The sequence below is a fragment of the Trachypithecus francoisi genome, unplaced genomic scaffold, assembly GCF_009764315.1.
Source record: "Trachypithecus francoisi isolate TF-2019V2 unplaced genomic scaffold, Tfra_2.0 Lachesis_group10, whole genome shotgun sequence".
Classification (NCBI taxonomy): Eukaryota; Metazoa; Chordata; class Mammalia; order Primates; family Cercopithecidae; genus Trachypithecus; species Trachypithecus francoisi.
Window position 1 is genome coordinate 2,221,683 of NW_022681455.1, and position 15,906 is coordinate 2,237,588.

The 15,906-nt window shown below is 45.3% G+C and overlaps 1 long non-coding RNA gene across 2 annotated transcripts in view; it reads left to right on the plus strand.

The window, feature by feature from the left end:
• Nucleotides 1-11,926, plus strand: part of LOC117086611 — a 180,543-nt gene extending 168,617 nt beyond the window's left edge. For both annotated transcript variants that reach the window (XR_004438477.1, XR_004438479.1), the window contains 2 exons: nt 7,823-7,938; nt 11,781-11,926. This is a non-coding gene — a long non-coding RNA (uncharacterized LOC117086611). The remainder of the gene's footprint in view (nt 1-7,822; nt 7,939-11,780) is intronic.
• Nucleotides 11,927-15,906: the final 3,980 nt, after the last annotated feature.

The window sequence follows — 15,906 nt, forward strand, 5'->3', positions numbered from 1 at the left end:
ATGGATGAGCCTGGAGGACATTATGCTAAGTGAAATAAGTCAGGCACAGAGAAAGACACACTTTGTGGTGTCACCCATATGTGGGAACTAAAAATAAAAGAGTTATCATTTTTGAGAAAGCATTTTCTTGAAAAGACGGGCAAAAGTTATGTTAAACTGGTTGAGGAGGAAATAGGAGGTGTAACTGTAGTGAAGGCCATTTAGAATATTTTCTAGACTTTGGAGAAGAATAGAAAGAGAGAGATGAGACAAGTAGCTTGAGGGGGCACAGAGTTGAGAGTGTTTATGTATTTTCTTTTTGTGTTTCTTTTCCTCTGGCTGAAAGGTAGGAATAGTAGAAAGAGGCAGAAGATACAACAGAGGGCACATTCCAGTGGAGAACTCGGGGGATGGAATGAGGGGCATGGGAGGAATTATCTTGAAAGGAAGTGAAGACATCTTTTTGAAACCACAACCGTAAAAACATTAGTAAGGTTAGTACAAAAGTAGAGGGGAATTGAGGGAGTGTGTGCCAGATAGCATCTGTTTTCTCTGTCAATTCAGAAGGGAATGGTATTTATTAAGAGGTATAAGGGCGTTGTCACTTTGAGGAGAGTAGGCAAAGTTGGGTCTCCCTTTACTGGAGAAGGGGACTGACCTCCAGTGACCAAGTGAGCCATCATGCAAGACTGTGGTTCCAGTAGACTCAAAAACATTAATTTGCAATGGAGCCAATCCACATGGGTACACCATTTACTTTGGTAGTATTTGGGAAATCGAGGAAGAGGAATGGAGAAAAGAGAGAATCAGGGTGATCTGGGGCTGAAGTCAGCATGGGCCAGGGCAGCAGAAGATTCCTGTGGCAAGAGGTAAAGGAAGCTACTGAGACTGTCAGAATGCAGCAGCCTGGAAAGAGTGGGGAGGGACGGGAGCTGTGGTCAGGTTGAGTGGGGGTGACAGTGGGAGCAGCAGAGAGAGGAAAGTTGCATTTCCAGAGGGGAGTTTTATATTTTAGCATCTTTAAGGTCATTCTAAATTTTAGTGCAGTCTAATTAAATCAGGAGAAGCAAGTCAGTAAAAAGTTGACGTTAATAAAAATTTCCTAAAAGCAATAGGCGTTGAGCTACACTTTACACCAGATGTCTTTGTTCTAGGAAGCCTTGGGGAACGGCCCTTTGCCCTCAGAGGCCACTACAAGGAAACAGGGTTTCCAAGGACCCGCCTTCCACCTCTGTCTGCTTACATATGGATTTATGTATCTGATCGATTGGGAACCTGTAGGCGGACATTTAAAGAAAGGGTACAAAATCTAAAAAGACATTTGAAAACCACTACCCTACAGTGTAAGAGACTTTGCATGTGGTTCTCAGGGATCCTCTGCATGGATATACATGACCTGAGAGCTTGTTAAATGTGCAGATGCCCCACCCTCACTCCCAGGCCATCTGCTTCCTGGATTCTGGGAGACCCGATCTGCATTTCCACAAGCACACAAACACAACTTCAGAAAAAGTTGGTTTAGTGGGTCCAAGAAAGTTGACACCTATGGCATGCAGAAATTACTCTAGGTGTTTGGAGAAAAACAGGGAACAAAACAAAGACCCTGCCCCATGGAGTTCATATTCCAGTGAAGGAAGGCAGATAATAAATTGATTATACGATCTATGAGAAGGTGGTGAGGGCAGTGATGGGAGAAAAATAGACCAGAGGGTGGGCAATGGAGGGTCATAGTAGGGACAGGCTGCAATACTAAGGAGAAAAGTCAGATGAGGTCAAAGAGAGAATGATGGGAACTGGATGGGTTGGGATGGGTGACTCCTGCTTTTGCTCAGAGGGCCACAGAAAGCCATGTGAGAGTGCTGAGCAGAAGACTGAATAACCTGCAGAACATTTTCTGAAGGTAACATTGGCTCTTGCCTTGAGATTAGATCTGGAGGTGGGGTAGGAGTGGGGGAATCGATTAGAAGGTAATTGCAGGAATCTAGGCAAGAGATGACAGTGGGTTGGACCTGGTAGCAGCAGGGCAGGTGGTGAGAAGAGTTTGGTCCTGGGGATATCTTGAAGGTAGAGCCAGAATTCCCTATAGGATAGGATGAAGCATAGAAGAGAAAGAGAGAGGTATAAACGACTCTAGAGATGGGTCAGCATCACTGAAATGGGAAAGACTGCTGGTTGGGGAGGGAAGATTGAGAGTTTGAATTTGGACTCATTGAAGTTGACATGCTTATCAGACATCTGTGGGGTCTGTGGAGTGGATCACTGAAGTTTGGGAGAGAGGTGTGGACCCGGGAGGGTCAGTGGCGTATAGATCCTGTTTACAGCCATGAGACTGGATGAGATCCCCAGGGGAAGGAGTGTCAATAGAGAGACGGTGAAGGCCAAGACATGACTCTGGGAAACTCCAACACCTGAGGTCAGGTAGTAGAGGGGAACCAGCAATGAAGATGGGAAGGAAAAGGCCAGTGAAGTGGGAGGGAAAGGGGAGTGTGGTGTCCTGAAAGCCAAATGGAGAAAGAGAATCAAGGAGAAGGGAGTGATTGGCCATGTCCAAAGCTGCTGATGAGTCAAGTAAGATGAGAACTGAGAACCAGCCATGAAACTTCATAGTGAGAGGAAGCGCAGCATGATTGTATGCTGATGATCTGGTTGAATGGGAAAACATAGTGATGCAGGAGACAGGGAGCAATGCCCTTGAGTAGACCTGAGAATATGGGCCGGACAGTGCAAACAGAGGGTTTTGCTTTAGCAGGAGATTGTACAATTTATCTGCAGTAAAGGAAGGAAGGCAGAATACGCGGATGCGGATACTGGGGGATGGGTGGGTGAGGTGTGTGAGTGTAGGCATTCTCTTCTGGGTGCTGTGATGTTCTCAGGGAAGTAGAATCGAATTTCTTGAGAGTTAGACATGATCGAGATTGTGTTTTTGTTAAGGAAGCGTGACCAAGCCAGAAGAAGCAAGGAAGCTGAGGATGTGTGCAAAGAAGTGATTTTACCGATTTACCGTTGAATGTAAGCTAAGCTTCAAGGGCATCACATGAGTGTGGGCCACGGAAGGCCTGGATCGAAGGGTTGGAAGTACCAATGCCAATGAGTCAGCAGCTTTATGGAGATCAGACAGACTGAGCAAGGAAGAGAAAGTGGGGGCCGGAAATAAATGTTTTTGGTGCTGTTAGAAACTGTATTTTCCTTAATAGAAGATTAATTCTTCAGGAATCAGACCTTCAATGTATGTGAATGAAGATGATAAAAGGAAAGGAGGGGATTGTTGGGTCAAATAAAAAATTATTTATTCATCATTTACTTTATGCCCTGTGGTGTGCTTGCCTTTGGGGGAATTTTTAATTTAGTTAAATCTACATTTTCTAAGAATATCTAGTGAAGCGCTAAACCAGAGTGTATTGACCATTAGAACTCCCAGTGTATAGAGAAGGTGCTGTGTTCCCAGAGGGTTGGGCTAGTGGTGATTCTTCAATGGATGAGTGTTTCTTGGGGATGTGGTTGGTTCCTAAACTTCTGCAGTCACTTCCCTTTCTTGCCCTCCATCTCATGTGCTTACATTGTACCTATATATTCAAAACCCCAAAACATAGGAGTTCTAACCCTGACACTTCCGAGTACCAAGTAAATGAAGTACACTTCATTTACCAAGACAATTAAATAACCAACTTAAAATTCAATAGCGTTCTGGGTATCTCAGGACACTTGGCCAATGTTCAGTAAGGAAATTCTGTCACAGTGATGTGATGATGTTCATTCCCATTCTGTTCCTCACTGGTACTCAGTGTAAATGGTGCCCCCGGGGTGGTTCTGTGCTTCCTTGGAGATACCCGCTGGGATTTCTGAACCGTCCAGGTGCAGGCATCACAGGGACCAGTGTCCCCAACACCAGTGAGCACACTACTCACTCCTTGTCTGCTCCCGTGTCACCAGTTCACAGATCCTTGAACCACAGGTGAAAACTCTGTCATTGTTTCCCATAAAGTTTTTTTTTTCAGGCTTTCTACTGAAAGTTTCATATATTATTAATGTGAGACCGTGGAACAAATGAGTGTGTCATTGTGTTTAAGCTGACACTTGAATGAGATGAGTTGGATGTTCAGGGAGGCACATGAGTTTGCTCCCTCTGGGGCAGCCCCTGCCTGAGAAAGCAAAGGATATTCACTTGTGTTCATTTCCACCCCCACACATGTCCTCTGTTTCTTATCTGACCTGCCAGCCACGAGGATTGAGGGACTTCAATTCACCCTCACCAGCACCTGTGATTAAATTATTTCTCTCCTCATTTTGCATGGATACTTTAAGCAGGGCAGGCAGATGGTCATTTCCCTCCCTCTTGGAAAGTGTTCCAAGGCGATGGAGGCCACTCACAAAAACACCAGTAAGTCCTATTGGCTTCAAGTTTGGATTTGCATCCTGCCTTGGGGTGATGGGTTGGGCAGAGGCCTGGGAGAAGGAGGGAGGTGGAAGAAAGAAAAAGGCTGGCATCCAAACCAGAAGTCACAGTGTCTTGCAGTTCCTTTTATCTTTTCTTTCAGGTAAGATTTCACTTCTTTTATGCAAACTCAGGCGAAGCCTGTGGTCAAATTCTGCCCCTCAAAGGAGGGGTGAGGATAGGGACACATAGTGACGGTCTGAAACTCTGGCATTTCCTGATGTCATTCTTCATACTATGAAGGCTGGTTTATCCTGCTTCCTTGGCTTTCCCGGAGTGCTTACTTCTTCTAACCAGTGAAAACAGAATCTCACCAGTAAGCCCCCAAATTTGGTATCTTGATTGGTGAAGTTCATTCCTGGGGCACTTATTGAGGCACCTGCTGAAGCCCCGTTCCTGCCCAAGCATACTTTTTGTGCAAAATAATAGTTATATTGACCCAGACCTCCTTCCAACCTAGAGTACATGTCTCATCTCTCCCCTTGGTGAAACTGCAGATCCTATTTCTGAGTCCTCTCTGAAGACAAATTCTTCATATGCTGTCTTATTCATTACAAAAGCTGTTTGCCTTATCTACTGAAAATATATATATATACATATGAGCTTGTATTATGACTTCTTTAAGTAGAGGAACTGATGTTGTCTGCTAATTGATCTTTTGGCCTACTCATGAGCTTTTGGAAACTGAACCAAAAATATTTGTTGATGATACCACGAAGACCCTATGAAATGGCTTTAACTCTAACTTCCTGTAAGAGATTTGCTAAAAAATTGTTTATGACTTCAGGGTGATTTTTCCTCATTAGGTGTCTACTCTATTGGCCCTATGTATAGGATGAGGAGAGAGTGCTGAAACGATCAGATGCCAGTCAGGCTCCAGGACATGTCCCTCCCAGCATGAGTTCTATGTCCACTAAAGAGATGGACCAGTGTGTCCACAGCAGCATTGTTCTTAACAGCACAATCTGGAAACAACTCACATGTCTGCGTACAGAACCGTGGACGCGTAAATTATGGTAGATTCATTCAACACAGAGCAGTGGAAGGGAGCAGATTACTGTTACCTGCAATACGATGACAAAAGGTCAAGTGGAAGCAGACAGCTCCAAAGAGTACAGACTCCATGGTTCTGTTTCTATGAAGTTCAAAACTGGACAAAACTAATTCCTGGCGATGGAGGTCAGAATAGTGTCAACTGGGAAGGGTCATGGGGCAGGGGTCTTGGGTCCTAGAAACTTGCATGTCTTCATCTAGGTGGGGTCACCCAGGTGGATGCGTGTCAGTTGAGTTGTTTACTTAAGATGTATGCGTTTTGTCAGATGTAAGTGATACCCAAGTTCAATACTTAAAAGAAAAAGATGAGTCACAGAGTCCCTGGCTCATGGTCTGGTAAGAGAGACAAATGCAAAGGGAATCATTTCCCTGGAATGTAGTAAGTGTGGTCATAGAGGCACGCACAACGAGGAGAGACAGAGACAAGTATGGGGCTCAGGGAAGGAGGAGGAGGAGAGAGAAAAACACACAGAACTCTTGGAGAGGCTCAGGACACTGCAGGAGAGGGACAGCTCAGTGTGTCTGGAGTGGTCCATGCCACTGTCACACCACTGAGGCTGCTCTGCAGAAGGCCACTAAATCCCAGGGATCTTTCCCAGCTTTTCTTCTCTTTGATCTCCATGGCATTTGGTTTTTTCAATGGCTTTTGTTTTTGGAAACAATCTCTTGCTTAGCCTCAGAGACATTTCCCATTGGTTTTTTTCTTCTCACTCTTGACCATTTCTTTTTGTTTTCCTTCCTGGTTCCCTCTCCCAGTCCTGCCCTTTAAAGGCTGCTGTCCCACAAGAGCTGGCTGTGTCATCTTCCTCTCTCATCCTGTCTCTGGGCAGCCTCATCCATCCGTGTCCACGGTTTTAGCTAACCCTAGTTCCCCTTCTACCGTCCCCCAACCCCACTGCCCAAATGTTGTTGACTACAAATTTGGTATCTCTGACCTATATGTCCACCATTACCTTAAGAATTGCATTTTACATCCCAAGTGGACATGACTACTCAGATGTCCTGCAGACAGTCCAAAATTTCGTATTTCTAAAACTGGACTTTTCTTCTCCCCTGCTCCCCAAATGTTCCTCTTCTTGTTCTCCCTCATCCTGCAAACTGTCTTGAGAGCTGTCTTTTGTCCCGGGTTCAGCTGGGTGGTCTCTCTCTGCTCTTTGGCCCTACCTTCTGTGCACCCCACCATAGCACAATTCATGCTCAGTTCAAAGCAGGGAGCAAAATGGAAGCAGCCACTGTTGTGTGTCTCCACTCTTAAATGAGGCGCTCCCAAGTGCAAGACTGCAGGGGGGCTTTGGAAGAATGCTTGGTGGAATGCGATTAGGCTTACATTCTTCACTGGCAATTGCCTCAGAGTTTTCCTATTTTTTCCCATAGCTCTGTGTGGACACTGGAATTATGAACCTGGTATTAGTTTGATGCAGTGACAGAAATGTAACTGTTGACTTAGGCAGAATGGGAACCTACTGAACAGTGTTGGTTTCAACCTGGGGCACAATCGAATCCCAGGCCTTCGAGGACGGTGTCATTCGGATTTGGTCTCTCCCTTTCCCTCTGCCCTCTGTATCTCAGCTTTCCCACCTGATGGCTTTGCTCTCAGAGGGGAACCTGAAAGCTCAGGACTTACTTGATCTTTATGGCTGGCAGTTCCAGCAGAAAGAGAAAGAAGCTTCTCTTCATGATAGCATCTCTGCACCCAGCTAGGATCATGCTCCTGGCTGAGCCAGTCACCAAGGCAAGGCAGGTGGAAAGCTCCTGCACCCCGCCAGGATCATGCTCCCGGCTGAGCCAGTCACCAAGGCAAGGCAGGTGGAAAGCTCCTGCACCCCGCCAGGAGCTTGGTGTCCAGCCAGCCCTCCAAAAGCCTGAGTCTGGGGTAGAGTCAGGCCCACAGGAAACCTGAGGGGCTGTTAGCAGAAGAAGAGGGAACTTGTGCTGGCCAAGCAAAACAGCGCTTGTGCATCAGAGGCCCTCTTTGAGGAGGCGTGGGAGACACGGCTGTCTGGGCAGGGTTTGAAGCTGGCGGCACCATGCTCCAGGTCCAGCCTGGGCCTCTCACTTGCGACTTAGCCTTAGGCTCACTCCACCTGGGACTGTCCTCCTGTCAGCCCTACACTTCCTACTCAACGGGTCATTGTCAGGTGAACAGGACTAATGAAAGGGAGCCTTTTCACCTGCATTTTCAATTTGCCCTCTGTCTTTACCTGTCACGGCCTGTGCTGTGTCATGGGAATGAGGAAGGACAGTGCAGCAGCCAGTGCTGGCTGGTCTGTGTGAATCACCTGCAAGTCATGCAGAACGATGTCGTGGCGGGGTCAGGCTTCCAGCATCCACAGCTCATACACCTTTCTATTCCCACAGGACCTGGCACTGGGCTCTGGGCCACCCCTGCCCCTGGTCCATCAGTGTTGCTCACACTAGAAACAGAAGCCATGCTGGAAGACAGACAGAGCTGCTGTCCTAAGCCCAAAGCCAAGGTAAGGTGCAGACAACAGGCAGGCACTGGAGTGGCAGGACCATCACGTGGTTCCTGTGTCCATGCGTGTTCTGCCCGGGCGACGGCTGGTGCCCTTAAACACCATTCACAGTGCCAGTCCTGGCCCTGCTGTCACGTTGGCTTGTGCTCTCATGCAGTCACCGACCCTCCCTAGACCTCTGTGTTCTTATCAGGAGAGTGAGAAGCTGGATGTCATCGCTCCTTTGCAGTGATTCTGAGGTACTGCATTTAGGGAGAAAACCCCACCATACACATGCTCAATATCAACCCTATTTCTGGGGGTAGATTTGATTTAAAATGTCACCATAAACCATTTAAAGCATCCAGTAATTTACTAATAATGCATTTCCTGATGAGGGGAGGGAAGGCCGCGGTTTCAATCTCTCCTACTGATTCAGTATGCGCTGTTCCCGAAAATAAAAATCAGCTTCATCGAAAGCTGCTGAAAGTTTTATGTCGCCTTAGCGCACACCACACCTAAACCCAGCAGGACACTGTTTCCTTGTTAGAGGATACATAGCAGAGAGTTCCAAATAATAGCTCAGCTGTCCAATGTCTACTTAATGGATTAGCAAAGTTAACAAATGATATCTTATTTCTGGCTCCTTCTGCTGAAATGCGATACTTCCAAAGGCTGGAAACTGTTCCCACTCGGTGACCTTCCTCCTTTCAGGGAATGAACATGCTTGCTTCTCTCAGCCTAGGCCTTTTCCCCTCACCACAGAATAACCCAGAACATCTGGAGATACTGTGGGGTCTCTCTCAAGAAGACTACACATTCTTTTCGGCTTTTACTTTTCTGGGAGATGAATCTTGACAACTGGAAATTAGCAGCTGGAGTTATGGCAACAAGGGGGCCCACCTCACAGTCCCGGGGGACATTCTCCCGTCCTTCTCTTCAACATCGTCTCCGCTGTTCCCTGCTTACTCTCCCTCCTTCCGTCTTCTTTCTTTCTTTCCTCAAGATGTTTCACTGAACCTTGAGACTGTAAGGCACAGAGAAGCTTCCTCCTCCTCCCTCCTGTTTCTAGCAGGGAAAGAGGCCCCTGGAATAGGAATCTGGCATTCCTGGCTCCCAGCACATTTCCTCCGGGCCTGGCCTGAGGCCAGGGCTGCTGCTTAACGGGGCAGGTTTTACCTCATCTTGAAATACCCCTGAAGGCCATCTAGCCCCTGAAGGCCATCTAGCTCTGGCCTCTGTGTAGGTGTCAGTAACAGCTGGAGACCTTGAAGGCAGGTGGAACATGCTCCTCTGTCCCTTCTTTCGTAAGGACTTTACAGAGCTGGTCCGTGCCATCACCACACTCATTCATTCCTTTCACACGAATCTTCAAACAAGGGACCTGGCTGAGTGTCTGCTCTGTGACAGGCAGGGGACTCTTTGCCCATGGAAGCTCTAGGGCTATTTTCCAGCTGAGGTTTAAAAAAAATGGGAAGAGGTGGGTCGGAGGGCACCCACAGAGGACAGGTGCGGTCCTTCTCAGGTTGCCGCAAACATCCTGGGGTCTCTCCTCCTCAGTTCCCAGTTGAGAGCTGTCAGCTAGGTTCTTCGAGGCCAACTTTTGCTAATGTCTGGTTAGAGAAAAAAAGAGGAATAAACCCTCCTCTGATCGCCAGTGGTTACTAGGATGCCCACTGCTATGTCGAGCTGAGGCTTGGAGCAGAAAAGTCAATGCATCATAGGATGTTGTAAGGATGGACTGCTTCAGGAAAAGACGTATTTTCCCTTGGGATATGAACAAGTGCGTGTAGAGGGGAGCGGGTAGAAAATCGGGTGATGGGGACGTAAGGAGAGTGTGGGAAGACACTAATGGTTGAAGTGCAGGAGGGTCTAAAGAACCAGCCTTGTCTGCTTTGTCTGATTTTAGTACAGGTGGAATGTGAAATATGAACTATTTACACATCTCCTATTTCCATGGACTAAGAAAAACAGAGAAAGCTGGGCACAGAGCTATAACTGAGCTCCCTTCTTCTGAGCTCCAAACCACTTCTTTAAAATGGACCGTTAGATCTTGGAGGAAGCCGTTTTCCACTAGGCCTAGTGGTGCTGGAGCAGAGCGTGTGCCACCAGCTGAGAAAACAAACCCGAGAAGGAGAAAGTATACTCAGGTTAACAGGCCCCAGGCAAAAAGTCTCTGTTCTGTGCCTGCCCGCCTGGCCTGCCCTCCCCCGGGGCTGGAACCGTGGGCTTTGGCAGGAGAGGTCTCAGGTAGGGGCCGAGGGTTGGCTGGCCCAGCCACATAGAACATAAAGAGATTTACAGTCTTCTACTTCTGACTTTTATTAAATGAAAACCAGAGGTATAAAAATAAGGCAGCAAATAACACCATAACAGGAAATAAAAGGGGCGAAGCGGGGGCAAGTCCGCCCCTTGAGGATGGTGTGCCCATTGCGACGCGGGTGTCCACGGCCATGACTCTCACCAGCCACACTCCATGGAGGGGAAACCACCGCCAGCGAAGGCAGCAGGACAGGACTGTCTGCATCAGGGGCTTGTGGGTCTAGAGCTCACTGAGAAAGGTTTAAGCTTTGGTGAAATCTTAACTGTACCTTGTCAATATTTTTCCTCTTTTGCTTGGAAATCTTTGTTTATTCTAAGTAACATCTAATAATAACTATTCTAAGTTATTCTAAGTAACCAGTTTGTTTTATACCTCCCTGAAACTAGTTAAGTTAAAAGCCACCTGATGCTGGAAAACCCTTTATGGACTGTGTGTGTGGATGTGCCTGTGGATGTGTGAAAGAGAAAATAGTCATACTTTTTATTTAAGCAGCCAGCAGTTGGAGCTAAGTATGACATTCTGAACCTTCGTCCGTAGTTTCTGAGTGGGGTTTGTTCTTTGGAGGCAATCCATGAACCTCCCAGCCACAGAACTCTCATTTGATTGGCAATTCCCAGCACTGAAGAGCAAATCCTGCTCTGGGAGCCTCATGTATTTCTTTTCCTTTTTCCAGACCCATACCTGGGCTCTGATTCACCTGCTAAATTCAGGTGGAAGATATCAGATGCTTATAAAAATATTCTAAAGTCATGCCTAAACTTTAAGGGGGAAAGGTCTAGATGTTTCATTAAACATTTATCACTTTTTTGGAGGGAAAGAAACTTTATTTTCCTCTCTTGGGGAATTACCCAGAAGCCATAAAATGCTCTTTTATAACTGAATATCCCAGTTTACATCTCATGGAACGAAGCAAAATAAATACAAACTTTAAAAATATGGTCACAGCCCATATATTTTAAAAAGCATTGTCACCATGGAGCAACGCAGCTCAAATATGTTTCTTTCATGTTTAACCCTATGGAGTGGGTAGATTTCACCCGAGTATCAGTCTTGTTTCCCTATGAACTGTCTGATTTCTGCTGTAGTATTAATAAAAAGGAGTGGTAATGGAATCTTATGTCTTATTTACAAAGTAAAATGTTACCAAAATCTGAAAATAATTCCTAGAGATGAATTTCTTTTCTCCTTTCCCCACTGGACCCTTCAAATTTTTCTTCAGTGGCTTTACTTTTGCTTTTCTTCAAGTTTTACTTTCCCTTGGAGTTTATATGAAGGAAATGGAATGAGGTCGGGGGTTTGCTTCAAAACAGTCCAGTGGGGTGAGCCAGTGGGGGATGCAGGTGAGGGTCTAGGTGAGACCAGCTTGGGTGTGAGCTAATTGTTATTGAAGCTACGTGTTGGGCACAGGGAGGTTTATTAGATTACTCTGTTTTGCCATATGTTTGAAAATTTCCATTAAAATGTCTTCCTCAATTCTCTCCAGATTCACTTTTCTCTTTTACTGGGCCTTGGTTTGTTGATCCATAATTCTCTCCTGCAGACTCCACGTTTTTTTCTGGAAAGGGTGCCATTTTGCCTAGTTCATGACCTCTGGCAATGGGATTCCTGGAGCTCTTTGTGAAGATATCGCAACACGAGAAGACAACGCCTGTCATACGGTGTGGCTGTATGCTGCCATCCAGCTTCTGTCAGGGTGCGTGTAAGACATGGGTCTACCAGGGCACAGGCTAGCATGAACGAGATGGGTCCTGTGGCACCAAAAGCTTCCTCATTTCGACTCCATTTTTGCCTCCTCTTCCCTCCCTTCCCCTTCTCTTTGTCTCCCTTCATTATTTCTTCATCTTATTCCGTCTCTTTCCTTATTTTCTCTCAGTACCAAAGTCACCTCTCTTTCCTATCTCTGGTGTGGGAAAGCTGTTCTGTAACCATTTCTCAAATTCAAATTCCTCTGGAGTGGGGGGCTAGAGCTCTTAGCCACTGTAAGGTATCCATCTGCTCTGCTCTACTTAACACAGAACACATCCAAACAGGTGTCTAGAATTAGCCCTTGTTTGATGTGGGGCAGAGGAGTGCCAAGGGAAATAGCTTGAACTCTGTCTATAGTTGAGGATTAGATATGTTCAGGCAAAGCAAATGGGATGTGTTGGGGGAGGATATTACCAGCTGAAGTCAGAAGGCAGAGATGGACCTGAACTTCTGAAAGTCTTTCTGCTCTGCCAGGCTCCCCAGAACTTAAAAAAACCTGCCTCTATTATCACTACATGAAGCTAAAATGGATAACCAATAAAATAGATAGAAGTATCAGAATTCTACATTACTTCAATAGGCAAGAATGACAAACTAGAGCCAATAAGGGAAAAAGAAATATTAACAATTCTAAATTCCTCCATCCAGGTGAAAATGACTAATTGCAGTAATGTGATAAAGACCTAACATTATTCATATGCAAAACACCTGGGGCTTCCAAAAGTTTAGCCTGAGCCAATAATGAAATGCAATCACTGAAAATGCAAACGTACTTTCAACTGAGTTAGTAGATTTACAGTATACAGATCAGAGGAGGTAAGAGTTTCATATTTTGGACACCACACTTTAAGAAAAATAATGCATTTGGGAAAATCTAGAGGCAAGAGAGTGAGATGAAGAGGAGTCTGGAAACAATTAATTACAAGGGATCATTGAAGAAACCAGGGCTACCTCTCCTGAAGAGAAAGAATAAATGGTGCCTTCTCTTGGAGGGCAGAAAGAAGGCAGGCTGACAGAAGCTGCAGGGAGCTTCCTGATGACACAGAGCAAGCTCTCCTCCTCTCCTCCCCATCTCTCCAGTGGTACGCAGCTGCAGGGCCAGGACGAAGGCATGGAGCAGCTACTGGAGGACTCAGAAGAGCAAGTTGTGGAAGGTTTACTGGAGAAAGAGGCCAGAACGCCAAGTACTGCTTGGACTCCAAGAGCTGGCAGTGAGTCTACCAGGATTTTCCCCCAGTTCTCTTCACCGCTTGGTCCAGGATGTGGGTGCATCTGCAGAAGGACTCAGCACAGTGGCTAACTCAAGTTCCAGCTTTCCAGGTGGAGAATCGAAAAGGGGAGGGCCAGGGAACTAGCAAGGACTCATGAGAGCTCAGAGGGGAAGGAGTCTGGGAAAGCAAAACCCACCCAGGTGGTTATGAAATCCTGGGCTCCCTGTGAGCTGCACACGGACGAATCTGATTCTCATCAGCACACAAAGGACTTTGAGAACTGAAGTAACAGACAGCCCACCGTCTAGGGTCCAGATAGTCACTGAGTAGCACATTTGTGGACAGACATAAATAACACTGCAAAGGCGCTGAAAATTGAATTTACCTTGAAACCACAGACCAAAGATGGCGGGTTGGAACTTAAGCCTGAACCTACCTGGATTTTATTGTCTGCTAAGAAAAAAAATCAACATTTCCCATAGGATTTAAACGAGACCCCATTCATAACATAATAGTCAAACTGTCTGGGACACAACCCACAATTACTCGGCATGGGAAGAATTAGACAAATCTCGACTCAGATGGCAAAAAGCAATCAACAGACACTATTAAGATGACACAGATTTTGGAATTAAATGACAAAGGTATTAGAGACACTATTATTAATATTAAAATGTTCTAAAATGCAATTGTGGACACTCTTGAAACAGATGGAAAGATAGCTTTAGTTACCCTACTCTGCTGAACTGAAAAATAAAATAGCTGGAATTAAAAGACAACCTCACCAAATGAGCTTATTTTCCTTTGTTTTTCATGTATTTAACTGTAATTTTATAATTGATTTTTTAACAATTGCATTTTTAAACACCTGTTTGCCAATTCCTAAAAATTTTAAAATCAGCTCTCACAAACTGTTACAAGCTAGCTTTATAACACAACTGACATCCACCATGAATGGTCTGTTGTAATGAATAGTACATATCCCACATTGCAGGACTCCTTAGAGAACTGAATATAGAAACAGACATTGTCAAACACCATGTGAGAGATGAACATGCATTTCTGAACATAGTTATCTTATGGTCCAGGGAAGATGCTTTTGAAAATGTTGATCTACATGAATAATTCAACCCTAGGTGCTCTTTCTTTTGACTACATTTTATTCTCTCTCTTGATCTATAGCCACTACACTCTTACTTTCACCTTGACAATCTGTTTTGCTGTCTTTGTCTTCTTTCTACCTCTCCTCTGAAACTCATCTCTCGGACAAAGGAAGTCCTCATTATTATTATTATTTCACAGACAGCAGCCAAGCTTAAAATCTGGACTCACGGGTAGGAATTTTGGAAAGGCTGTAATTTCTTTCTTAGTTGGTGAAAAGGGGCTTTTGCCAGTATTCTTTCTTATAAGACTTACACCATCAAAATCGTCTCTCACAACATTCATACTCTTTGCAGCTGTTAAATCACAGAGAAGATGGAGACTGTCCGAGAAGCTTGGCCAGGACAGCCTCTGGAATACTGTTCGACGTCAGCCCCCTTTGTGGTGGTCATATGCATGTGATTTGTCCCCACATCCCCATCTGTGCTGACCTTCCTCCCACCACTTACTTACTGGGGCTCTCAGCCCTTGTTAGCAAGAGTAGCAGCAGCCAAATAGTTAGGGATGAGGTGATTTCCCCCTTCACTCTCAGATGGACGATAGATCACAGGCTCGCTCTCATCAGCATCCCTGGATCTCATTTGGGAAACACTCCTTTTTATTACTTTAGACTACGTTTATGTCAAAGAAAATCATCCCCAAACTACAGGAATTTGACTCGATAGCTAATTTCTCTTAATTTGCCCACAGCTGTTTTACCTGTGTTGACAATTTTCCTGAAGAAAAATGTTACCCCTTGTGGAGTTAAAGGCTTTTTCAATTTTGCCAGCATTTCAGAAATAAATGGTGTGCTAGTGCAAAGTTGCTTTTCAGTGAACCATGGTCTTGCCAAAGCTGCATGTCCTCCCACTACATCATGGCTGTGAAAGGGAACTTTTAAAGTAGGTGGTGCCTGAGGTTTAAGACTGGCTGGAGACAAAAACAAATGGAGGAGGCAACTGTTTTGAAAAACTACAACTCTCGTGTGGGAGCCCCATTTGGGAATCGACATTTTAACTTACAGTGGTTGAAATACTTAATTAATTTCGAAGTAGAAGCTGGCCGCCACAAGACACCATCTCACCATTCCTTTATGAGCCCTTTAAAGTTGTAACTCAAACTTTGGCAGGTTGGTTTTACAGCAGATTTGTTGACACACTTGTGGATGGCCAAAGCCAGGCTGTTGGTTTGCTTATTCAAAAGAATGGAAATTGTCTGTATTCACATGGTAACAGGGCTGTGATTCATAATCACGGCCTCTCAATGTTATGCTTTATTTCTCTTCCAGAAATAGCAATACGCTTTCTTTCTTCAGATATTCTAGGTGTTTTGGAATACATAGATTTGTTTACTTTTTTACTACTTCCAAAATTGCTGGTCTCATTAGTGGAATGAAGAAATTCAAGTTGAGTGTTATCCTTCCTTGCATCTCTAACTCCTGAGGCAGAGCTGGTTGGGCAAATGTCAGGAAGTGAATGAGTGAGTGATGATGGTAATGGGTGAAGTGGTGTTTATGGTCATATACAGGCTGAGTACCAAAGGTCAACATTTCCTTTCAGTTGGTAATAG